The following is a 26,844-nucleotide window of genomic DNA, read 5'->3' as shown; positions in this document are numbered from 1 at the left end:
TCAGAGAGAAGGGCGGCCAATGTGACGATCTGGCTTTAAGTCGATTCGATAACAAATGACGAAACCGGACGGATTTCTCAGGTTTTTACTACATATGAACACTTTTCAAATTCACCCGTGGAACTCGGCTGCTAGTCCTACTTTCATGCAGAATCTTAAGGTAATAGCTCATGTCCAAGGCACCAAAGCCAGCTAAGAAGTCAATAATCGATACCTAAAACTTGAATTGTACTACTTCTTACTGGCTATTACATCAACTTAGAATCTTCATCTGTGTTCTACTATGGTGCTTTTAGTGTCTCCGCATACCGCAGCACGCGACATAGCTTTGTAGACGATAAGTACAACCGTTTCAGAGAGAAGAGCGGCCAAAGTGACGATCTGGCTTTAAGTCGATTCGATAACAAATGACGAAAACGGACGGATTTCTCAGGTTTTTATTACATATGAACACTTTTCACATTCTCCCGTGCAACTCGGTTGCTAGTCCTCCTTTCATGCAGAATCTTGACGTCCTAGCTCATGTCCAAGTCACCAAAGCCAGCTAAAAAGTCAATAATCGATACCTAAAACTTGAATTGGACTACTTCTTACTGGCTATTACATCAACTTAGATGCTTCATCTCTGTTCTACTATGGTGCTTTTAGTGTCTCAGCATACAGCAGCACGCGACATAGCTTTGTAGACGATAAGTACAACCGTTTCAGAGAGAAGAGCGGCCAATGTGACGATCTGGCTTTAACTCGATTCGATAACAAATGACGAAAACGGACGGATTTCTCTGGTTTTTACTACATATGAACACTTTTCACATTCTCCCGTGCAACTCGGCTGCAAGTCCTCCTTTCATGCAGAATCTTAAGGTCCTAGCTCATGTCCAAGGCACCAAAGCCAGCTAAAAAGTCAATAACCGATACCTACAACTTGAATTGTACTACTTCTTACTGGCTATTACATAATCTTAGGAGCTTCATCTGTGTTCTACTATGGTGCTTTTAGTGTCTCCGAATACCGCAGTACGCGACATAGCTTTGCAGACAATAAGTACAACCGTTTCAGAGAGCAGAGCGGCCAATGTGACGATCTGGCTTTACGTCGATTCGATAACAAATGACGAAAATGGACGGATTTCTCAGGTTTTTACTACATATGAACACTTTTCACAGTCTCCCGTGCAACTCTGCTGCTAGTCCTCCTTTCATGCAGAATCTTAAGGTCCTTGCTCATGTCCAAGGCACCAAAGCCAGCTAAAAGGTCAATATTCAATACCTAAAACTTGAACTGTACTACTTCTTACTGGCTATTACATCAACTTAGAAGCTTGATCTGTGTTCTACTATGGTGCTTTTAGTGTCTCCGCATACCACAGCACGCGACATAGCTTTGTAGACGATAAATACAACCGTTTCAGAGAGAAGAGCGGCCAATGTGGCGATCTGGCTTTAAGTCGATTCGATAACAAATGACGAAAACGGACGGATTTCTCAGGTTTTTACTACATATGAAAACTTTTCACATTCTCTCGTGCAACTCGGCTGCTAGTCCTTCTTTCATACAGAATCTTAAGGTCCTAGCTCATGTCCAAGGCACCAAAGCCAGCTAAAAGTTCAATATTCACTACCTAAAACTTGAATTGTACTACTTCTTACTGGCTATTACATCATCTTAGGAGCTTCATCTGTGTTCTACTATGGTGCTTTTAGTGTCTCCGAATACCGCAGTACGCGACATAGCTTTGCAGACAATAAGTACAACCGTTTCAGAGAGCAGAGCGGCCAATGTGACGATCTGGCTTTACGTCGATTCGATAACAAATGACGAAAATGGACGGATTTCTCAGGTTTTTACTACATATGAACACTTTTCACAGTCTCCCGTGCAACTCGGCTGCTAGTCCTCCTTTCATGCAGAATCTTAAGGTCCTTGCTCATGTCCAAGGCACCAAAGCCAGCTAAAAGGTCAATATTCAATACCTAAAACTTGAACTGTACTACTTCTTACTGGCTATTACATCAACTTAGAAGCTTGATCTGTGTTCTACTATGGTGCTTTTAGTGTCTCCGCATACCACAGCACGCGACATAGCTTTGCAGACGATAAATACAACCGTTTCAGAGAGAAGAGCGGCCAATGTGACGATCTGGCTTTAAGTCGATTCGATAACAAATGACAAAAACCGACGGATTTCTCAGGTTTTTACTACATATGAAAACTTTTCACATTCTCTCGTGCAACTCGGCTGCTAGTCCTCCTTTCATACAGAATCTTAAGGTCCTAGCTCATGTCCAAGGCACCAAAGCCAGCTAAAAGGTCAATATTCATTACCTAAAACTTGAATTGTACTACTTCTTACTGGCTATTACATCATCTTAGGAGCTTCATCTGTGTTCTACTATGGTGCTTTTAGTGTCTCCGAATACCGCAGTACGCGACATAGCTTTGCAGACGATACGTACAACCGTTTCAGAGAGAAGAGCGGCCAATGTGACGATCTGGCTTTAAGTCGATTCGATAGCAAATGACGAAAACGGACGGATTTCTCAGGTTTTTACTACATATGAACACTTTTCACATTCTCTCGTGCAACTCGGCTGCTAGTCCTACTTTCATGCAGAATCTTAAGGTCCTAGCTTATGTCCAAGGCACCAACGCCAGCTAAAAAGTCAATAACCGATACCTACAACTTGAATTGTACTACTTCTTACTGGCTATTACATCATCTTAGGAGCTTCATCTGTGTTCTACTATGGTGCTTTTAGTGTCTCCGAATACCGCAGTACGCGACATAGCTTTGCAGACGATACGTACAACCGTTTCAGAGAAGAGCGGCCAATGTGACGATCTGGCTTTAAGTCGATTCGATAGCAAATGACGAAAACGGACGGATTTCTCAGGTTTTTACTACATATGAACACTTTTCACATTCTCTCGTGCAACTCGGCTGCTAGTCCTCCTTTCATGCAGAATCTTAAGGTCCTAGCTCATGTCCAAGGCACCAAAGCCAGCTAAAAGGTCAATATTCATTACCTAAAACTTGAATTGTACTACTTCTTACTGGCTATTACATCATCTTAGGAGCTTCATCTGTGTTCTACTATGGTGCTTTTAGTGTCTCCGAATACCGCAGTACGCGACATAGCTTTGCAGACGATACGTACAACCGTTTCAGAGAGAAGAGCGGCCAATGTGACGATCTGGCTTTAAGTCGATTCGATAGCAAATGACGAAAACGGACGGATTTCTCAGGTTTTTACTACATATGAACACTTTTCACATTCTCCCGTGCAACTCGGCTGCTAGTCCTCCTTTCATGCAGAATCTTAAGGTCCTAGCTCATGTCCAAGGCACCAAAGCCAGCTAAAAGTCAATAATCGATACCTAAAACTTGAATTCTACTACTTCTTACTGGCTATTACATCATCTTAGGAGCTTCATCTGTGTTCTACTATGGTGCTTTTAGTGTCTCCGAATACCGCAGTACGCGACATAGCTTTGCAGACGATACGTACAACCGTTTCAGAGAGAAGAGCGGCCAATGTGACGATCTGGCTTTAAGTCGATTCGATAGCAAATGACGAAAACGGACGGATTTCTCAGGTTTTTACTACATATGAACACTTTTCACATTCTCTCGTGCAACTCGGCTGCTAGTCCTACTTTCATGCAGAATCTTAAGGTCCTAGCTCATGTCCAAGGCACCAACGCCAGCTAAAAAGTCAATAACCGATACCTACAACTTCAATTGTACTACTTCTTACTGGCTATTACATCATCTTAGGAGCTTCATCTGTGTTCTACTATGGTGCTTTTAGTGTCTCCGAATACCGCAGTACGCGACATAGCTTTGCAGACGATACGTACAACCGTTTCAGAGAGAAGAGCGGCCAATGTGACGATCTGGCTTTAAGTCGATTCGATAGCAAATGACGAAAACGGACGGATTTCTCAGGTTTTTACTACATATGAACACTTTTCACATTCTCTCATGCAACTCGGCTGCTAGTCCTCCTTTCATGCAGAATCTTAAGGTCCTAGCTCATGTCCAAGGCACCAAAGCCAGCTAAAAGGTCAATATTCATTACCTAAAACTTGAATTGTACTACATCTTACTGGCTATTACATCATCTTAGGAGCTTCATCTGTGTTCTACTATGGTGCTTTTAGTGTCTCCGAATACCGCAGTACGCGTCATAGCTTTGCAGACGATACGTACAACCGTTTCAGAGAGAAGAGCGGCCAATGTGACGATCTGGCTTTAAGTCGATTCGATAACAAATGACGAAAACGGACGTATTTCTCAGGTTTTTACTGCATATGAACACTTTTCAGATTCTCCCGTGCAACTCGGCTGCTAGTCTTCCTTTCATGCAGAATGTTAAGGTCCTAGCTCATGTCCAAGGCACCAAAGCCAGCTAAAAAGTCAATAATCGATAGCTAAAACTTGAATTGTACTACTTCTTACTGGCTAATACATCATCTTAGAAGCTTCATCTGTGATCTACTATGGTGCTTTTAGTTTCTCCGCATACCGCAGCACGCAACATAGTTTTGCAGACGATAAGCACAACCGTTTCAGAGAGAAGAGCGGCCAATGTGACGATCTGGCTTTAAGTCGATTCGATAACAAATGACGAAAACGGACGGATTTCTCAGGTTTTTACTGCATATGAACACTTTTCACATTCTCCCGTGCAACTGGGCTGCTAGTCCTCCTTTTATGCAGAATCTTAAGGTCTTAGCTCATATCCAAGGTACCGAAGCAAGCTAAAAAGTCAATAATCGATACCTAAATCTTGAATTGGACTACTTCTTACTGGCTATTGCATCAACTTAGTAGCTTCACCTGTGTTCTACTATGGTGATTTTAGTGTCTCCGCATACCGCAGCACGTGACATAGCTTTGCAGACGATAAGTACAAGCGTTTCAGAGAGAAGAGCGGCCAATGTGACTATCTGGCTTTCAGTCGATTCGATAACAAATGACGAAAACGGACGAATTTCTCCGGTTTTTACTATATATAAACACTTTTCACATTCTCCCGTGCAACTCGGCTGATACTCTTCCTTTCATGCAGAATCTTAAGGTCCTAGCTCATGTCCAAGGCACCAAAGCCGGCTAAGAAGTCAATAATCGATACCTAAAACTTGAATTGTACTACTTCTTACTGGCTATTACATCAACTTAGAAGTTTCATCTGTGTTCTACTATGGTGCTTTTAGTGTCTCCGCATAGCGCAGCACGCGACATAGCTTTGCAGACGATAAATACAACCGTTTCAGAGAGAAGAGCGGCCAATGTGACGATCTGGCTTTAAGTCGATTCGATAACAAGTGACGAAAACGGACGGATTTCTCAGGTGTTTACTACATATGAACACTTTTCACATTCTCCCGTGCAACTCGGCTGCTAGTCCTCCTTTCATGCAGTATCTTAAGGTCCTAGCTGATGTCCAAGGCACCAAAGCCAGCTAAAAGGTCAATATTCATTACCAAAAACTTGAATTGTACTACTTCTTACTGGCTATTACATCATCTTGGGAGCTTCATCGGTGTTCTACTATGGTGCTTTTAGTGTCTCCGAATACCGCAGTACGCGACATAGCTTTGCAGACGATAAGTACAACCGTTTCAGAGAGCAGAGCGGCCAATGTGATGATCTGGCTTTAAGTCGATTCGATAACAAATGACGAAAACGGACGGATTTCTCAGGTTTTTACTACATATGAACACTTTTCACATTCTCCCGTGCAACTCGGCTGCTAGTCCACCTTTCATGCAGAATCTTAATGTCCTTGCTCATGTCCAAGGCACCAAAGCCAGCTAAAAGGTCAATATTCAATACCTAAATCTTGAATTGGACTACTTCTTACTGGCTATTGCATAAACTTAGTAGCTTCATCTGTGTTCTACTATGGTGATTTTAGTGTCTCCGCATACCGCAGCACGCGACATAGCTTTGTAGACGATAAGTACAACCGTTTCAGAGAGACGAGCGGCCAATGTGACGATCTGGCTTTAAGTCGATTCGATAACAAATGACGAAAACGGACGGATTTCTCAGGTTTTTATTACATATGAACACTTTTCACATTCTCCCGTGCAACTCGGCTGCTAGTCCTCCTTTCATGCAGAATATTAAGGTCCTAGCTCATGTCCAAGGCACCAAAGCCAGCTAAATATTCAATATTCAGTTCCTAAAACTTGAATTGTACTACTTCTTACTTTCTATTACATCAACTTACAAGCTTCATCTCTGTTCTACTATGGTGCTTTTAGTGTCTCCACATACCGCAGCACGCGACATAGCTTTGCAGAAGATAAGTACAACCGTTTCAGAGAGAAGACCGGCCAATGTGACGATCTGGCTTTAAGTCGATTCGATAACAAATGAAGAAAACGGACGGATTTCTCAGGTTTTTACTACATGCGAACACTTTTTACATCCTCCCGTGCAACTCTGCTGCTAGTCCTCCATTCACGCAGAATCTCAAGGTCGTAGCTCATGTCCAAGGCACCAAAGCCAGCTAAAAAGTCAATAATCGATACCTAAAACTTGAATTGTACTACTTCTTACTGGCTATTACATCATCTTAGGAGCTTCATCTGTGTTCTACTATGGTGCTTTTAGTGTCTCCGAATACCGCAGTACGCGACATAGCTTTGAAGACAATAAGTACAACCGTTTCAGAGAGAAGAGCGGCCCATGTGACGATCTGGCTTTAAGTCGATTCGATAACAAATGACGAAAACGGACGGATTTCTCAGGTTTTTACTACATATGAACACTTTTCACATTCTCTCGTGCAACTCGGCTGCTAGTCCTCCTTTCATGCAGAATCTTAAGGTCCTAGCTCATGTCCAAGGCACCAAAGCCAGCTAAAAGGTCAATATTCATTACGTAAAACTTGAATTGTACTACTTCTTACTGGCTATTACATCATCTTAGGAGCTTCATCTGTGTTCTACTATGGTGCTTTTAGTGTCTCCGAATACCGCAATACGCGACATAGCTTTGCAGATGATACGTACAACCGTTTCAGAGAGAAGAGCGGCCAATGTGACGTTCTGGCTTTAAGTCGATTCGATAGCAAATGACGAAAACGGACGGATTTCTCAGGTTTTTACTACATATGAACACTTTTCACATTCTCTCGTGCAACTCGGCTGCTAGTCCTCCTTTCATGCAGAATGTTAAGGTCCTAGCTCATGTCCAAGGCACCAAAGCCAGCTAAAAAGTCAATAATCGATTCCTAACTTCTTACTGGCTATTACATCAACTTAGAAGCTTCATCTGTGTTCTACTACGGTGCTCTTAGTTTCTCCGCATACCGCAGCACGCGACACAGCTTTGCAGACGATAAGTACAACCGTTTCAGAGAGAAGAGCGGCCAATGTGACGATCTGGCTTTAAGTCGATTCGATAACAAATGACGAAAACGGACGGATTTCTCAGGTTTTTACTACATATGAACACTTTTCAAATTCTCCCGTGCAACTCGGCTGCTAGTCCTACTTTCATGCAGAATCTTAAGGTAATAGCTCATGTCCAAGGCACCAAAGCCAGCTAAGAAGTCAATAATCGATACCTAAAACTTGAATTGTACTACTTCTTACTTGCTATTACACCAACTTATAAGCTTCATCTGTGTTCTACTATGGTGCTTTTAGTGCCTCCGCGTAGCGCAGCTCGCGACATAGCTTTGCAGACGATAAGTACAACCGTTTCAGAGAGAAGAGCGGCCAATGTGACGATCTGGCTTTAAGTCGATTCGATAGCAAATGACGAAAACGGACGGATTTCTCAGGTTTTTACTACATATCAACACTTTTCACATTCTCTCGTGCAACTCGGCTGCTAGTCCTCCTTTCATGCAGAATCTTAAGGTCCTAGCTCAAGTAAAAGGCACCAAAGCCAGCTAAAAGGTCAATATTCATTACCTAAAACTTGAATTGTACTACTTCTTACTGGCTATTACATCATCTTAGGAGATTCATCTGTGTTCTACTATGGTGCTTTTAGTGTCTCCGAATACCGCAGTACGCGACATAGCTTTGCAGACGATACGTACAACCGTTTCAGAGAGAAGAGCGGCCAATGTGACGATCTGGCTTTAAGTCGATTCGATAGCAAATGACGAAAACGGACGGATTTCTCAGGTTTTTACTACATATGAACACTTTTCACATTCTCCCGTGCAACTCGGCTGCTAGTCCTCCTTTCATGCACAATGTTAAGGTCCTAGCTCATGACCAAGGCACCAAAGCCAGCTAAATATTCAATATTCAGTTCCTAAAACTTGAATTGTACTACTTCTTACTGGCTATTACATCAACTTACAAGCTTCATCTCTGTTCTACTATGGTGCTTTTAGTGTCTCCACATACCGCAGCACGCGACATAGCTTTGCAGAAGATAAGTACAACCGTTTCAGAGAGAAGAGCGGCCAATGTGACGATCTGGCTTTAAGTCGATTCGATAACAAATGAAGAAAACGGACGGATTTCTCAGGTTTTTACTACATGCGAACACTTTTCACATTCTCCCGTGCAACTCTGCTGCTAGTCCTCCATTCACGCAGAATCTCAAGGTCGTAGCTCATGTCCAAGGCACCAAAGCCAGCTAAAAAGTCAATAATCGATACCTAAAACTTGAATTGTACTACTTCTTACTGGCTATTACATCAACTTAGAAGTTTCATCTGTGTTCTACTATGATGATTTTCGTGTCTCCGCATACCGCAGCACGTGACATAGCATTGCAGACGATAAGTACAACCGTTTCACGGAGAAGAGTGGCCAATGTGACGATCTGGCTTTAAGGTGATTCGATAACAAATGACGAAAACGGACGGATTTCTCAGGTTTTTACTACATATGAACACTTTTCACATTCTCCCGTGCAACTCGGCTGCTAATCCTCCTTTCATGCAGAATGTTAAGGTCCTAGCTCATGTCCAAGGCACCAAAGCCAGCTAAAAAGTCAATAATCGATACCTAAAACTTGAATTGTACTACTTCTTACTGGCTAATACATCATCTTAGAAGCTTCATCTGTGATCTACTATGGTGCTTTTAGTTTCTCCGCATACCGCAGCACGCAACATAGTTTTGCAGACGATAAGCACAACCGTTTCAGAGAGAAGAGCGGCCAATGTGACGATCTGGCTTTAAGTCGATTCGATAACAAATGACGAAAACGGACGGATTTCTCAGGTTTTTACTTCATATGAACACTTTTCACATTCTCCCCTGCAACTCGGCTGCTAGTCCTCCTTTTATGCAGAATCTTAAGGTCCTAGCTCATGTCCAAGGTACCGAAGCCAGCTAAAAAGTCAATAATCGATACCTAAATCTTGAATTGGACTACTTCTTACTATCTAATGCATCAACTTAGTAGCTTCACCTGTGTTCTACTATGGTGATTTTAGTGTCTCCGCATACCGCAGCACGTGACATAGCTTTGCAGACGATAAGTACAAGCGTTTCAGAGAGAAGAGCGGCCAATGTGACCATCTGGCTTTCAGTCGATTCGATAACAAATGACGAAAACGGACGAATTTCTCCGGTTTTTACTACATATAAACACTTTTCACATTCTCCCGTGCAACTCGGCTGATACCCCTCCTTTCATGCAGAATCTTAAGGTCCGAGCTCATGTACAAGGCACCAAAGCTAGCTAAGAAGTCAATAATCGATACCTAAAACTTGAATTGTACTACTTCTTACTGGCTAATACATCATCTTAGAAGCTTCATCTGTGATCTACTATGGTGCTTTTAGTTTCTCCGCATACCGCAGCACGCAACATAGTTTTGCAGACGATAAGCACAACCGTTTCAGAGAGATGAGCGGCCAATGTGACGATCTGGCTTTAAGTCGATTCGATAACAAATGACGAAAACGGACGGATTTCTCAGGTTTTTACTACATACGAACACTTTTCACATTCTCCCGTGCAACTCGGCTGCTAGTCCACCTTTCATGCAGAATCTTAAGGTCCTTGCTCATGTCCAAGGCACCAAAGCCATCCAAAAGGTCAATATTCAATACCTAAATCTTGAATAGGACTACTTCTTACTGGCTATTGCATCAACTTAGTAGCTTCATCTGTGTTCTACTATGGTGATTTTAGTGTCTCCACATACCGCAGCACGCGACATAGATTTGTAGATGATAAGTACAACCGTTTCAGAGAGACGAGCGCCCAATGTGACGATCTGGCTTTAAGTCGATTCGATAACAAATGACGAAAACGGACGGATTTCTCAGGTTTTTATTACATATGAACACTTTTCACATTCTCCCGTGCAACTAGGCTGCTAGTCCTCCTTTCACGCAGAATATTAAGGTCCTAGCTCATATCCAAGGCACCAAAGCCAGCTAAATATTCAATATTCAGTTCCTAAAACTTGAATTGTACATATTACATCAACTTACAAACTACATCTCTGTTCTACTATGGTGCTTTTAGTGTCTCCACATACCGCAGCACGCGACATAGCTTTGCAGAAGATAAGTACAATCGTTTCAGAGAGAAGAGCGGCCAATGTGACGATCTGGCTTTAAGTCGATTCGATAACAAATGAAGAAAACGGACGGATTTCTCAGGTTTTTACTACATGCGAACACTTTTCACATTCTTCCGTGCAACTCTGCTGCTAGTCCTCCATTCACGCAGAATCTCAAGGTCGTAGCCCATGTCCAAGGCACCAAAGCCAGCTAAAAAGTCAATAATCGATACCTAAAACTTGAATTGTACTACTTCTTACTGGCTATTACATCAACTTAGAAGTTTCTTCTGTGTTCTACTATGGTGATTTTCGTGTCTCCGCATACCGCAGCACGTGACATAGCATTGCAGACGATAAGTACAACCGTTTCACGGAGAAGAGTGGCCAATGTGACGATCTGGCTTTAAGTTGATTCGATAACAAATGACGAAAACGGACGGATTTCTCAGGTTTTTACTACATATGAACACTTTTTACATTCTCCCGTGCAACTCGGCCGCTAGTCCTCCTCTCATGCAGAATCATAAGGTCCTAGCTCATGTCCAAGGCACCAAAGCCAGCTAAAAAGTCAGTAACCGATACCAAAACTTGAATTGTACTACTTCTTACTGACTATTATATCAACTTAGAAGTTTCATCTCTGTTCTACTATGGTGCTTTTAGTGTCTCCACATACCGCAGCACGCGACATAGCTTTGCAGAAGATAAGTACAACCGTTTCAGAGAGAAGAGCGGCCAATGTGACGATCTGGCTTTAAGTCGATTCGGTAACAAATGACGAAAACGGACGGATTTCTCCGGTTTTTACTACATATGAACACTTCTCACTTTCTCCCGTGCAACGCGGCTGCTAGTCCTCCTTTCATGCAGAATCTTAAGGTCCTTGCTCATGTCCAAGGCACCAAAGCCAGCTAAAAAGTCAATAATCGATACCTAAAACTTGAATTCTACTTCTTCTTACTGGCTATTACATCAACTTAGAAGCTTCATCTCTGTTCTACTATGGTGCTTTTAGTGTCTCCACATACCGCAGCACGCGACATAGCTTTGCAGAAGATAAGTACAACCGTTTCAGAGAGAAGAGCGGCCAATGTGACGATCTGGCTTTAAGTCGATTCAATAACAAATGACGAAAACGGACGGATTTCTCAGGTTTTTACTACATGCGAACACTTTTCACATTCTCCCGTGCAACTCTGCTGCCCGTCCTCCTTTCACGCAGAATCTCAAGGTCCTAGCTCATGTCCAAATCATCAAAGCCAGCTAAAAAGTCAATAATCGATACCTAAAACTTGAATTGTACTACTTCTTACTGGCTATTACATCAACTTACAAGCTTCATCTGTGTTCTACTATGATGATTTTCGTGTCTCCGCATACCGCAGCACGCGACATAGCTTTGCAGACGATAAGTACAACCGTTTCACGGAGAAGACTGGCCAATGTGACGATCTGGCTTTAAGTCGATTCGATAACAAATGACGAAAACGGACGGATTTCTAAGGTTTTTACTACATATGAACACTTTTCACATTCTCCCATGCAACTCGGCTGCTAGTCCTCCTTTCATGCAGAACGTTAAGGTCCTAGCTCATGTCCAATGCACCAAAGCCAGCTAAAAAGTCAATAATCGATACCTAAAACTTGAACTGTACTACTTGTTACTGGCTATTACATCAACTTTGAAGCTTCATATGTGTTCTACTATGGTGCTTTTAGTGTCTCCGCATACCGCAGCACGCGACATAACTTTGCAGACGATAAGTACAACCGTTTCAGAGAGAAGAGCGGCCAATGTGACGATCTGGCTTTAAGTCGATTCGATAACAAATGACGAAAACGGACGGATTTCTCTGGTTTTTACTACATATGAGCACTTTTCACATTCTCCCGTGCAACTGGGCTGCTAGTCCTCCTTTTATGCAGAATCGTAAAGTCCTAGCTCATGTCCAAGGCACCAAAGCCAGCTAAAAAGTCAATAATTGATACCTAAAACTTGAATTGGACTACTTCATACTGGCTATTACATCAACTTAGAAGCTTCATCTGTGTTCTACTATGGTGCTTTTAGTGTCTCAGCATACCGCAGCACGCGACATAGCTTTGCAGACGATAAGTACAACCGTTTCAGAGAGAAGGGCAGCCAATGTGACGATCTGGCTTTAACTCGATTCGATAACAAATGACGAAACCGGACGGATTTCTCAGGTTTTTACTACATATGAACACTTTTCACATTCTCCCGAGCAACGCGTCTGCTAGTCCTCCTTTCATGCAGAATGTTAAGGTCCTAGCTCATGTCCAAGGCACCAAAGCCAGCTAAAAAGACAATAATCGATACCTATCTTCTTACTGGCTATTACATCAACTTAGAAGCTTCATCTGTGTTCTACTACGGTGCTTTTAGTTTCTCCGCATACCGCAGCGCGCGACACAGCTTTGCAGACGATAAGTACAACCGTTTCAGAGAGAAGAGCGGCCAATGTGACGATCTGGCTTTAAGTCAATTCGATAACAAATGACTTAAACGGACGGATTTCTCAGGTTTTTACTACATATGAACACTTTTCACATTCTCCCGTGCAACTCGGCTGCTAGTCCTCCTTTCATGCAGAATCTTAAGGTCCTTGCTCATGTCCAAGGCACCAAAGCCTGCTAAAAGGTAATATTCAATACCTAAATCTTGAATTGGACTACTTCTTACTGGCTATTGCATCAACTTAGTAGCTTCATCTGTGTTCTACTATGGTGATTTTAGTGTCTCCGCATACCGCAGCACGCGACATAGCTTTTCAGACGATAAGTACAAGCGTTTCAGAGAGAAGAGCGGCCAATGTGACGATCTGGCTTTAAGTCGATTCGATAACAAATGACGAAAACGGACGAATTTCTCAGGTTTTTACTACATATGAACACTTTTCACATTCTCCCGTGCAACTCGGCTGCTACTCTTCCTTTCATGCAGAATCCTAAGGTCCTAGCTCATGTCCAAGGCACCAAACCAAGCTAAAAAGGCAATAATCGATACCTAAAACTTGGATTGTACTACTTCTTACTGGCTATTACATCAACTTAGAAGCTTCATCTGTGTTCTACTATGGTGCTTTTAGTGTCTCCGCGTACCGCAGCACGCGACATAGCTTTGTAGACGATAAGTACAACCGTTTCAGAGAGAAGAGCGGCCAATGTGACGATCTGGCTTTAAGTCGATTCGATACCAAATGACGAAAACGGACGGATTTCTCAGGTTTTTATTACATATGAACACTTTTCACATTCTCCCGTGCAACTCGGCTGCTAGTCCTCCTTTCATGCAGAATGTTAAGGTCCTAGCTCATGTCCAAGGCACCAAAGCCAGCTAAAAAGTCAATAATCGATACCTAAAACTTGAATTGTACTACTTCTTACTGGCTATTACATCAAGTTAGAAGCTTCATCTGTGTTCTACTATGGTGCTTTTAGTGTCTCCACATACTGTAGCACGCGACATAGCTTTGTAGACGATAAGTGCAACCGTTTTAGAGAGAAGAGCGGCCAATGTGACGATCTGGCTTTAAGTCGATTCGATAAAAAATGACGAAAACGGACCGATTTCTCAGGTTTTTACTACATATGAACACTTTCCACATTCTCCAGTGCAACTCGGCTGCTAGTCCTCCTTTCATGCAGAATGTCAAGGTCCTAGCTCATGTCCAAGGCACCAAAGCCAGTAAAAAGGTCAATAATCGATACCTAAAACTTGAATTGTACTACTTCTTACTGGCTATTACATCAACTTAGAAGCTTCGTTTGTGTTCTACTATGGTGCTTTTAGTGTCTCCGCATACCGCAGCACGCGACATAGCTTTGCAGACGATAAGTACAACCGTTTCAGAGAGAAGAGCGGCCAATGTGACGATCTGGCTTTAAGTCGATTCGATAACAAATGAGGAAAACGGACGGATTTCTCAGGTTTTTACTACATATGAACACTTTTCACATTCTCCCGTGCAACTCGGCTGCTAGTCCTCCTTTCATGCAGAATCTTAAGGTCCTAGCTCATGTCCAAGGCACCAAAGCCAGCTAAATAGTCAATAACCGATACCTAAAACTTGAATTGTACTTCTTCTTACTGGCTATTACATCATCTTAGAAGCTTCATCTGTGTTCTACTATGGTGCTTTTAGTGTCTCCGAATACCGCAGTACGCGACATAGTTTTGCAGACGATAAGTACAACCGTTTCAGAGAGAAGAGCGGCCAATGTGACGATCTGGCTTTAAGTCGATTCGATAACAAATGAGGAAAACGGGTGGATTTCTCAGGTTTTTACTACATATGAACACTTTTCACATTCTCCCGTGCAACTCGGCTGCTAGTCCTCCTTTCATGCAGAATCTTAAGGTCCTAGCTCATGTCCAAGGCACCAAAGCCAGCTAAATAGTCAATAACCGATACCTAAAACTTGAATTGTACTTCTTCTTACTGGCTATTACATCATCTTAGAAGCTTCATCTGTGTTCTACTATGGTGCTTTTAGTGTCTCCGAATACCGCAGTACGCGACATAGTTTTGCAGACGATAAGTACAACCGTTTCAGAGAGAAGAGCGGCCAATGTGACGATCTGGCTTTAAGTCGATTCGATAACAAATGACGAAAACGGACGGATTTCTCAGGTTTTTACTACATATGAACACTTTTCACATTCTCCCGTGCAACTCGGCTGCTAGTCCTCCTTTCATGCAGAATCCTAATGTCCTAGCACATGTCCAAGGCACCAAAGCCAGCTAAAAGGTCAATATTCAATACCTAAAACTTGAATTGTACTACTTCTTACTGGCTATTACATCAACTTAGAAGCTTTATCTGTGTTCTACTATGGTGCTTTTAGTGTCTCAGCATACCGCAGTACGCGACATAGCTTTGCAGACGATAAGTACAACCGTTTCAGAGAGAAGAGCGGCCAATGTGACGATCTGGCTTTAAGTCGATTCGATAACAAATGACGAAAACGGACGGATTTCTCAGGTTTTTGCTACATATGAACACATTTCACATTCTCCCGTGCAACTCGGCTGCTAGTCCACCTTTCATGCAGAATATTAAGGTCCTAGCTCATGTCCAATGCACCAAAGCCAGCTAAAAGTCAATAATCGATACCTAAAACTTGAATTGTACTACTTCTTACTGGATATTACATCAACTTAGAATCTTCATCTGTGTTCTACTGTGGTGATTTTAGTGTCTCCGCATACCGCAGCACGTGACATAGCTTTGCAGACGATAAGTACAACCGTTTCAGAGAGAAGAGCGGCCAATGTGACGATCTGGCTTTCAGTCGATTCGATAACAAATGACGAAAACGGATGGATTTCTAAGGTTTTTACTACATATGAACACTTTTCACATTCTCCCGTGCAACTCGGCTGCTAGTCCTCCTTTCATGAAGAATGTTAAGGTCCTAGCTCATGTCCAAGGCACCAAAGCCAGCTAAAAATTCAATATTCAGTACCTTATACTTGAATTTTACTACTTCTTACTGGCTATTACATCAACTTAGAAGCTTGATCTGTGTTCTACTATGGTGCTTTTAGTGTCTCAGCATACCGCAGCACGCGACATAGCTTTGCAGACGATAAGTACAACCGTTTCAGAGAGAAGAGAGGCCAATGTGACGATCTGGCTTTAAGTCGATTCGATAACAAATGACGAAAACGGACGGATTTCTAAGGTTTTTACTACATATGAACACTTTTCACATTCTCCCGTGCAACTCGGTTGCTAGTCCTCCTTTCATGCAGAATCTTAAGGTCCTAGCTCATGTCCAAGGCACCAATGCCAGCTAAAAAGTCAATAACCGATACCTAAAACTTGAATTGTACTACCTCTTACTGGCTATTACATCATCTTAGGAGCTTCATCTGTGTTCTACTATGGTGCTTTTAGTGTCTCCGAATACCGCAGCACGCGACATAGCTTTGCAGACGATAAGTACAACCGTTTCAGAGAGAAGAGCGGCCAATGTGACGATCTGGCTTTAAGTCGATTCGATAACAAATGAGGAAAACGGACGGATTTCTCAGGTTTTTACTACATATGAACACTTTTCACATTCTCCCGTGCAACTCGGCTGCTAGTCCTCCTTTCATGCAGAATCTTAAGGTCCTAGCTCATGTCCAAGGCACCAAAGGCAGCTAAATAGTCAATAACCGATACCTAAAACTTGAATTGTACTTCTTCTTACTGGCTATTACATCATCTTAGAAGCTTCATCTGTGTTCTACTATGGTGCTTTTAGTGTCTCCGAATACCGCAGTACGCGACATAGTTTTGCAGACGATAAGTACAACCGTTTCAGAGAGAAGAGCGGCCAATGTGACGATCTGGCTTTAAGTCGATTCGATAACAAATGACGAAAAAGGACGGATTTCTCAGGTTTTTACTACATATGAACACTTTTCACATTCTCCCGTGCAACTCGGCTGCTAGTCCTCCTTTCATGCAGAATCTTAATGTCCTAGCACATGTCCAAGGCACCAAAGCCAGCTAAATGATCAATATTCAATACCTAAAACTTGAATTGTACTACTTCTTACTGGCTATTACATCAACTTAGAAGCTTGATCTGTGTTCTACTATGGTGCTTTTAGTGTCTCAGCATACCGCAGTACGCGACATAGCTTTTCAGACGATAAGTACAACCGTTTCAGAGAGAAGAGCGGCCAATGTGACGATCTGGCTTTAAGTCGATTCGATAACAAATGACGAAATCGGACGGATTTCTCAGGTTTTTGCTACATATGAACACTTTTCACATTCTCCCGTGCAACTCGGCTGCTAGTCCACCTTTCATGCAGAATATTAAGGTCCTAGCTCATGTCCAATGCACCAAAGCCAGCTAAAAAGTCAATAATCGATACCTAAAACTTGAATTGTACTACTTCTTACTGGATATTACATCAACTTAGAATCTTCATCTGTGTTCTACTGTGGTGATTTTAGTGTCTCCGCATACCGCAGCACGTGACATAGCTTTGCAGACGATAAGTACAACCGTTTCAGAGAGAAGAGCGGCCAATGTGACGATCTGGCTTTTAGTCGATTCGATAACAAATGACGAAAACGGATGGATTTCTAAGGTTTTTACTACATATGAACACTTTTCACATTCTCCCGTGCAACTCGGCTGCTAGTCCTCCTTTCATGAAGAATGTTAAGGTCCTAGCTCATGTCCAAGGCACCAAAGCCAGCTAAAAATTCAATATTCAGTACCTTATACTTGAATTTTACTACTTCTTACTGGCTATTACATCACCTTAGAAGCTTGATCTGTGTTCTACCATGGTGCTTTTAGTGTCTCAGCATACCGCAGCACGCGACATAGCTTTGCAGACGATAAGTACAGCCGTTTCAGAGAGAAGAGCGGCCAATGTGACGATCTGGCTTTAAGTCGATTCGATAACAAATGACGAAAACGGACGGATTTCTAAGGTTTTTACTACATATGAACAATTTTCACATTCTCCCGTGCAACTCGGTTGCTAGTCCTCCTTTCATGCAGAATCTTAAGGTCCTAGCTCATGTCCAAGGCACCAAAGCCAGCTAAAAAGTCAATAACCGATACCTAAAACTTGAATTGTACTACTTCTTACTGGCTATTACATCATCTTAGGAGCTTCATCTGTGTTCTACTAAGGTGCTTTTAGTGTCTCCGAATACCGCAGTACGCGACATAGCTTTGCAGACGATAAGTACAACCGTTTCAGGGAGAAGAGCGGCCAATCTGACGATCTGGCTTTAAGTCGATTCGATAACAAATGACGAAAACGAACGGATTTCTCAGGTTTTTACTACATATGACCACTTTTCACATTCTCCCGTGCAACTCGGCTGCTAGTCCTCCTTTCATGCAGAATCTTAAGGTCCTAGCTCATGTCCAAGGCACCAAAGCCAGCTATAAAGTCAATAATCAATACCTAAAACTTGAATTGTACTACTTCTTACTGGCTATTACATCAACTTAGAAGCTTCATCTGTGTTCTACTACGGTGCTTTTAGTTTCTCCGCATACCGCAGCACGCGACATAGTTTTGCAGACGATAAGTACAACCATTTCAGAGAGAAGAGCTGCCAATGTGACGATCTGGCTTTAAGTCGATTCGATAACAAATGACAAAAAAGGGCGGATTTCTCAGGTTATTACTACATATGAACACTTTTCACATTCTCCCGTGCAACTCGGCTGCTAGTCCTCCTATTATGCAGAATCTTAAAGTCCTAGCTCATGTCCAAGGCACCAAAGCCAGCTAAAAAGTCAATAATCGATACCTAAAACTTGAATTGGACCACTTCTTACTGGGTATTACATCAACTTAGAAGCTTCATCTGTGTTCTATTATGGTGCTTTTCCTGTTTCCGCCTACGGCAACACGCGACATAGCTTTGCAGATGATAAGTACAACCGTTTCAGAGAGAAGAGCGGCCAATGTGACGATCTGGCTTTAAGTCGATTCGATAACAAATGACGAAAACGGACGGATTTCTAAGGTTTTTACTACATATGAACACTTTTCACATTCTCCCGTGCAACTCGGTTGCAAGTCCTCCTTTCATGCAGAATCTTAAGGTCCTAGCTCATGTCCAAGGCACCAAAGTCAGCTAAAAAGTCAATAATCGATACCTTAAACTTGAATTGTACTACTTCTTACTGGGTATTACATCAACTTAGAAGCTTCATCTGTGTTCTACTATGGTGCTTTTAGTGTCTCCCCATACCGCAGCACGCGACATAGCTTTGCAGACGATAAGTACAACCGTTTAAGAGAGAAGAGCGGCCAATGTGACGATCTGGCTTTAAGTCGATTCGATAACAAATGACGAAAACGGACGGATTTCTCAGGTTTTTACTACATATGAACACTTTTCACATTCTCCCGTGCAACTCGGCTGCTAGTCCTCCTTTTATGCAGAATCTTAAAGTCCTAGCTCATGTCCAAGGCACCAAAGCCAGCTATAAAGTCAATAATCAATACCTAAAACTTGAATTGTACTACTTCTTACTGGCTATTACATCAACTTAGAAGCTTCATCTGTGTTCTACTACGGTGCTTTTAGTTTCTCCGCATACCGCAGCACGCGACATAGTTTTGCAGACGATAAGTACAACCATTTCAGAGAGAAGAGCTGCCAATGTGACGATCTGGCTTTAAGTCGATTCGATAACAAATGACGAAAAAGGGCGGATTTCTCAGGTTATTACTACATATGAACACTTTTCACATTCTCCCGTGCAACTCGGCTGCTAGTCCTCCTATTATGCAGAATCTTAAGGTCCTAGCTCATGTCCAAGGCACCAAAGCCAGCTAAAAAGTCAATAATCGATACCTAAAACTTGAATTGGACCACTTCTTACTGGGTATTACATCAACTTAGAAGCTTCATCTGTGTTCTATTATGGTGCTTTTCCTGTTTCCGCCTACGGCAACACGCGACATAGCTTTGCAGATGATAAGTACAACCGTTTCAGAGAGAAGAGCGGCCAATGTGACAATCTGGCCTTAAGTCGATTCGATAACAAATGAGGAAAACGGACGGATTTCTCAGGTTTTTACTACATATGAACACTTTTCACATTCTCCCGTGCAACTCGGCTGCTAGTCCTCCTTTCATGCAGAATCTTAAGGTCCTAGCTCATGTCCAAGGCACCAAAGCCAGCTAAAAAGTCAATAACCGATACCTAAAACTTGAATTGTACTTCTTCTTACTGGCTATTACATCATCTTAGAAGCTTCATCTGTGTTCTACTATGGTGCTTTTAGTGTCTCCGAATACCGCAGTACGCGACATAGTTTTGCAGACGATAAGTACAACCGTTTCAGAGAGAAGAGCGGCCAATGTGACGATCTGGCTTTAAGTCGATTCGATAACAAATGACGAAAACGGACGGATTTCTCAGGTTTTTACTACATATGAACACTTTTCACATTCTCCCGTGCAACTCGGCTGCTAGTCCTCCTTTCATGCAGAATCTTAATGTCCTAGAACATGTCCAAGGCACCAAAGCCAGCTAAAAGGTCAATATTCAATACCTAAAACTTGAATTTTACTACTTCTTACTGGCTATTACATCATACTTAGAAGCTTGATCTGTGTTCTACTATGGTGCTTTTAGTGTCTCAGCATACCGCAGTACGCGACATAGCTTTGCAGACGATAAGTACAACCGTTTCAGAGAGAAGAGCGGCCAATCTGACGATCTGGCTTTAAGTCCATTCGATAACAAATGACGAAAACGGACGGATTTCTCAGGTATTTTGCTACATATGAACACTTTTCACATTCTCCCGTGCAACTCGGCTGCTAGTCCACCTTTCATGCAGAATATTAAGGTCCTAGCTCATGTCCAATGCACCAAAGCCAGCTAAAAAGTCAATAATCGATACCTAAAACTTGTATTGTACTACTTCTTACTGGATATTACATCAACTTAGAATCTTCATCTGTGTTCTACTATGGTGATTTTAGTGTCTCCGCATACCGCGCCACGTGACATAGCTTTGCAGACGATAAGTACAACCGTTTCAGAGAGAAGAGCGGCCAATGTGACGATCTGGCTTTAAGTCGATTCGATAACAAATGACGAAAACGGATGGATTTCTAAGGTTTTTACTACATATGAACACTTTTCACATTCTCCCGTGCAACTCGGCTGCTAGTCCTCCTTTCATGAAGAATGTTAAGGTCCTAGCTCATGTCCAAGGGACCAAAGCCAGCTAAAAAGTCAATAATCGATACCTTAAACTTGAATTGTACTACTTCTTACTGGGTATTACATCAACTTAGAAGCTTGATCTGTGTTCTACTATGGTGCTTTTAGTGTCTCCGCATACCGCAGCACGCGACATAGCTTTGCAGACGATAAGTACATCCGTTTCAAAGAGAAGAGCGGCCAATGTGACGATCTGGCTTTAAGTCGATACGATAACAAATGACGAAAACGGACGGATTTCTCAGGTTTTTACTACATTTGAACAGTTTTCACATTGTCCCGTGCAACTCGGTTGCTAGTCCTCCTTTCATGCAGAATATTAAGGTCCTAGCTCATGTCCAAGGCACCAAAGCCAGCTAAAAATTCAATATTCAGTACCTTATACTTGAATTTTACTACTTCTTACTGGCTATTACATCAACTTAGAAGCTTTATCTGTGTTCTTCTATGGTGCTTTTAGTGTCTCAGCATACCGCAGCACGCGACATAGCTTTGCAGACGATAAGTACAACCGTTTCAGAGAGAAGAGCGGCCAATGTGACGATCTGGCTTTAAGTCGATTCGATAACAAATGACGAAAACGGACGGATTTCTAAGGTTTTTACTACATATGAACACTTTTCACATTCTCCCGTGCAACTCGGTTGCAAGTCCTCCTTTCATGCAGAATCTTAAGGTCCTAGGTCATGTCCAAGGCACCAAAGTCAGCTAAAAAGTCAATAATCGATACCTTAAACTTGAATTGTACTACTTCTTACTGGGTATTACATCAACTTAGAAGCTTCATCTGTGTTCTACTATGGTGCTTTTAGTGTCTCCCCATACCGCAGCACGCGACATAGCTTTGCAGACGATAAGTACAACCGTTTAAGAGAGAAGAGCGGCCAATGTGACGATCTGGCTTTAAGTCGATTCGATAACAAATGACGAAAACGGACGGATTTCTCAGGTTTTTACTACATATGAACACTTTTCACATTCTCCCGTGCAACTCGGCTGCTAGTCCTCCTTTTATGCAGAATCTTAAAGTCCTAGCTCATGTCCAAGGCACCAAAGCCAGCTAAAAGGTCCATATTCAATACCTAAAACTTGAATTGTACTACTTCTTACTGGCTATTACATCAACTTAGAAGCTTGATCTGTGGTCTACTATGGTGCTTTTAGTGTCTCAGCATGCCGCAGCACGCGACATAGCTTTGCAGACGATAAGTACAACCGTTTCAGAGAGAAGAGCGGCCAATGTGACGATCTGGCTTTAAGTCGATTCGATAACAAATGACGAAAACGGACGGATTTCTCAGGTTTTTACTACATATGAACACTTTTCATATTCTCCCGTGCAACTCGGTTGCTAGTCCTCCTTACATGCAGAATCTTAAAGTCCTAGCTCATGTCCAAGGCACCAAAGCCAGCTAAAAAGTCAATAACCGATTCCTAAAACTTGAATTGTACTATTTCTTACTGGCTATTACATCAACTTAGATGCTTCATCTGTGTTCCACTATGGTGATTTTAGTGTCTCCACATACCGCTGCACGCGACATAGCTTTGCAGACGATATGTACAAACGTTTCAGAGAGAAGAGCGGCCAATGTGACCATCTGGCTTTAAGTCGATTCGATAACAAATGACGAAAACGGACGGATTTCTCAGGTTTTTACTACATATGAACACTTTTCACATTCTGACGTGCAACTCGGCTGCTAGTCCTCCTTTCATGCAGAATCTTAAGGTCCTAGCTCATGTCCAAGGCACCAAAGCCAGCTAAAAAGTCAATAACCGATACCTAAAACTTGAATTGTACTTCTTCTTACTGGCTATTACATCATCTTAGAAGCTTCATCTGTGTTCTACTATGGTGCTTTTAGTGTCTCCGAATACCGCAGTACGCGACATAGTTTTGCAGACGATAAGTACAACCGTTTCAGAGAGAAGAGCGGCCAATGTGACGATCTGGCTTTAAGTCGATTCGATAACAAATGACGAAAACGGACGGATTTCTCAGGTTTTTACTACATATGAACACTTTTCACATTCTCCCGTGCAACTCGGCTGCTAGTCCTCCTTTCATGCAGAATCTTAAGGTCCTAGCTAATGTCCAATGCACCAAAGCCAGCTAAAAAGTCAATAATCGATACCTAAAACTTGTATTGTACTACTTCTTACTGGATATTACATCAACTTAGAATCTTCATCTGTGTTCTACTATGGTGATTTTAGTGTCTCCGCATACCGCGCCACGTGACATAGCTTTGCAGACGATAAGTACAACCGTTTCAGAGAGAAGAGCGGCCAATGTGACGATCTGGCTTTAAGTCGATTCGATAACAAATGACGAAAACGGATGGATTTCTAAGGTTTTTACTACATATGAACACTTTTCACATTCTCCCGTGCAACTCGGCTGCTAGACCTCCTTTCATGAAGAATGTTAAGGTCCTAGCTCATGTCCAAGGGACCAAAGCCAGCTAAAAAGTCAATAATCGATACCTTAAACTTGAATTGTACTACTTCTTACTGGGTATTACATCAACTTAGAAGCTTCATCTGTGTTCTACTATGGTGCTTTTAGTGTCTCCGCATACCGCAGCACGCGACATAGCTTTGCAGACGATAAGTACATCCGTTTCAAAGAGAAGAGCGGCCAATGTGACGATCTGGCTTTAAATCGATACGATAACAAATGACGAAAACGGACGGATTTCTCAGGTTTTTACTACATTTGAACAGTTTTCACATTCTCCCGTGCAACTCGGCTGCTATTCCTCCTTTCATGCAGAATATTAAGGTCCTAGCTCATGTCCAAGGCACCAAAGCCAGCTAAAAATTCAATATTCAGTACCTTATACTTGAATTTTACTACTTCTTACTGGCTATTACATCAACTTAGAAGCTTTATCTGTGTTCTTCTATGGTGCTTTTAGTGTCTCAGCATACCGCAGCACGCGACATAGCTTTGCAGACGATAAGTACAACCGTTTCAGAGAGAAGAGCGGCCAATGTGACGATCTGGCTTTAAGTCGATTCGATAACAAATGACGAAAACGGACGGATTTCTAAGGTTTTTACTACATATGAACACTTTTCACATTCTCCCGTGCAACTCGGTTGCAAGTCCTCCTTTCATGCAGAATCTTAAGGTCCAAGCTCATGTCCAAGGCACCAAAGTCAGCTAAAAAGTCAATAATCGATACCTTAAACTTGAATTGTACTACTTCTTACTGGGTATTACATGAACTTAGAAGCTTCATCTGTGTTCTACTATGGTGCTTTTAGTGTCTCCCCATACCGCAGCACGCGACATAGCTTTGCAGACGATAAGTACAACCGTTTAAGAGAGAAGAGCGGCCAATGTGACGATCTGGCTTTAAGTCGATTCGATGACAAATGACGAAAACGGACGGATTTCTCAGGTTTTTACTACATATGAACACTTTTCACATTCTCCCGTGCAACTGGGCTGCTAGTCCTCCTTTTATGCAGAATCTTAAAGTCCTAGCTCATGTCCAAGGCACCAAAGCCAGCTAAAAGGTCCATATTCAATACCTAAAACTTGAATTGTACTACTTCTTACTGGCTATTACATCAACTTAGAAGCTTGATCTGTGGTCTACTATGGTGCTTTTAGTGTCTCAGCATGCCGCAGCACGCGACATAGCTTTGCAGACGATAAGTACAACCGTTTCAGAGAGAAGAGCGGCCAATGTGACGATCTGGCTTTAAGTCGATTCGATAACAAATGACGAAAACGGACGGTTTTCTCAGGTTTTTACTACATATGAACACTTTTCATATTCTCCCGTGCAACTCGGTTGCTAGTCCTCCTTACATGCAGAATCTTAAAGTCCTAGCTCATGTCCAAGGCACCAAAGCCAGCTAAAAAGTCAATAACCGATTCCTAAAACTAGAATTGTACTACTTCTTACTAGCTATTACATCAACTTAGATGCTTCATCTGTGTTCTACTATGGTGATTTTAGTGTCTCCACATACCGCTGCACGCGACATAGCTTTGCAGACGATATGTACAAACGTTTCAGAGAGAAGAGCGGCCAATGTGACCATCTGGCTTTGAGTCGATTCGATAACAAATGACGAAAACGGACGGATTTCTCAGGTTTTTACTACATATGAACACTTTTCACATTCCGACGTGCAACTCGGCTGCTAGTCCTCCTTTCATGCAGAATCTTAAGGTCCTAGCTCATGTCCAAGGTACCGAAGCCAGCTAAAAAGTCAATAATCGATACCTAAAACTTGAATTGTTCTACTTCTTACTGGCTATTGCATCAACTTAGAAGCTTCATCTGTGTTCTACTATGGTGATTTTAGTGTCTCCGCATACCGCAGCACGCGCCATAGCTTTGCAGACGGTAAGTACATCCGTTTCAGAGAGAAGAGCGGCCAATGTGACGATCTGGCTTTAAGTCGATTCGATAACAAATGACGAAAACGGACGGATTTCTCAGGTTTTTACTACATATGAACACTTTTCACATTCTCCCGTGGAACTCGGCTGCTAGTCCTCCGTTCATGCAGAATCTTAAGGTCCTAGCTCATGTCCAATGCACCAGAGCCAGCTTAAAAGTCAATAATCGATACCTAAAACTTGAATTGTACTATTTCTTACTGGATATTACATCATCTTAGAAGCTTCATCTGTGTTCTACTGCGGTGATTTTAGTGTCACCACATACCGCAGCACGTGACATAGCTTTGCAGACGATAAGTACAACCGTTTCAGAGAGAAGAGCGGCCAATGTGACGATCTGGCTTTAAGTCGATTCGATAACAAATGACGAAAAAGGACTGATTTCTCAGGTTAATACTACATATGAACACTTTTCACATTCTCCCGTGCAGCTCGGCTGCTAGTCCTCCTTTCATGCAGAATCTTGAGGTCCTAGCTCATGTCCAAGGCACAAAAGCCAGCTAAAAGGTCAATATTCAATACCTAAAACTTGAATTGTACTACTTCTTACTGGCTATTACATCATACTTAGAAGCTTGATCTGTGTTCTACTATGGTGCTTTTAGTGTCTCAGCATACCGCAGTACGCGACATAGCTTTGCAGACGATAAGTACAACTGTTTCAGAGAGAAGAGCGGCCAATGTGTCGATCTGGCTTTAAGTCGATTCGATAACAAATGACGAAAACGGACGGATTTCTCAGGTATTTTGCTACATATGAACACTTTTCACATTCTCCCGTGCAACTCGGCTGCTAGTCCACCTTTCATGCAGAATATTAAGGTCCTAGCTCATGTCCAATGCACCAAAGCCAGCTAAAAAGTCAATAATCGATACCTTAAACTTGAATTGTACTACTTCTTACTGGGTATTACATCAACTTAGAAGCTTCATCTGTGTTCTACTATGGTGCTTTTAGTGTCTCCGCATACCGCAGCACGCGACATAGCTTTGCAGACGATAAGTACATCCGTTTCAAAGAGAAGAGCGGCCAATGTGACGATCTGGCTTTAAGTCGATACGATAACAAATGACGAAAACGGACGGATTTCTCAGGTTTTTACTACATTTGAACAGTTTTCACATTCTCCCGTGCAACTCGGCTGCTATTCCT

Source organism: Schistocerca gregaria, unplaced genomic scaffold, assembly GCF_023897955.1.
Source record: "Schistocerca gregaria isolate iqSchGreg1 unplaced genomic scaffold, iqSchGreg1.2 ptg000351l, whole genome shotgun sequence".
Taxonomy (NCBI): Eukaryota; Metazoa; Arthropoda; class Insecta; order Orthoptera; family Acrididae; genus Schistocerca; species Schistocerca gregaria.
The sequence above is the reverse complement of the archived record's forward strand: the minus strand, read 5'-3'. Positions refer to the sequence as shown.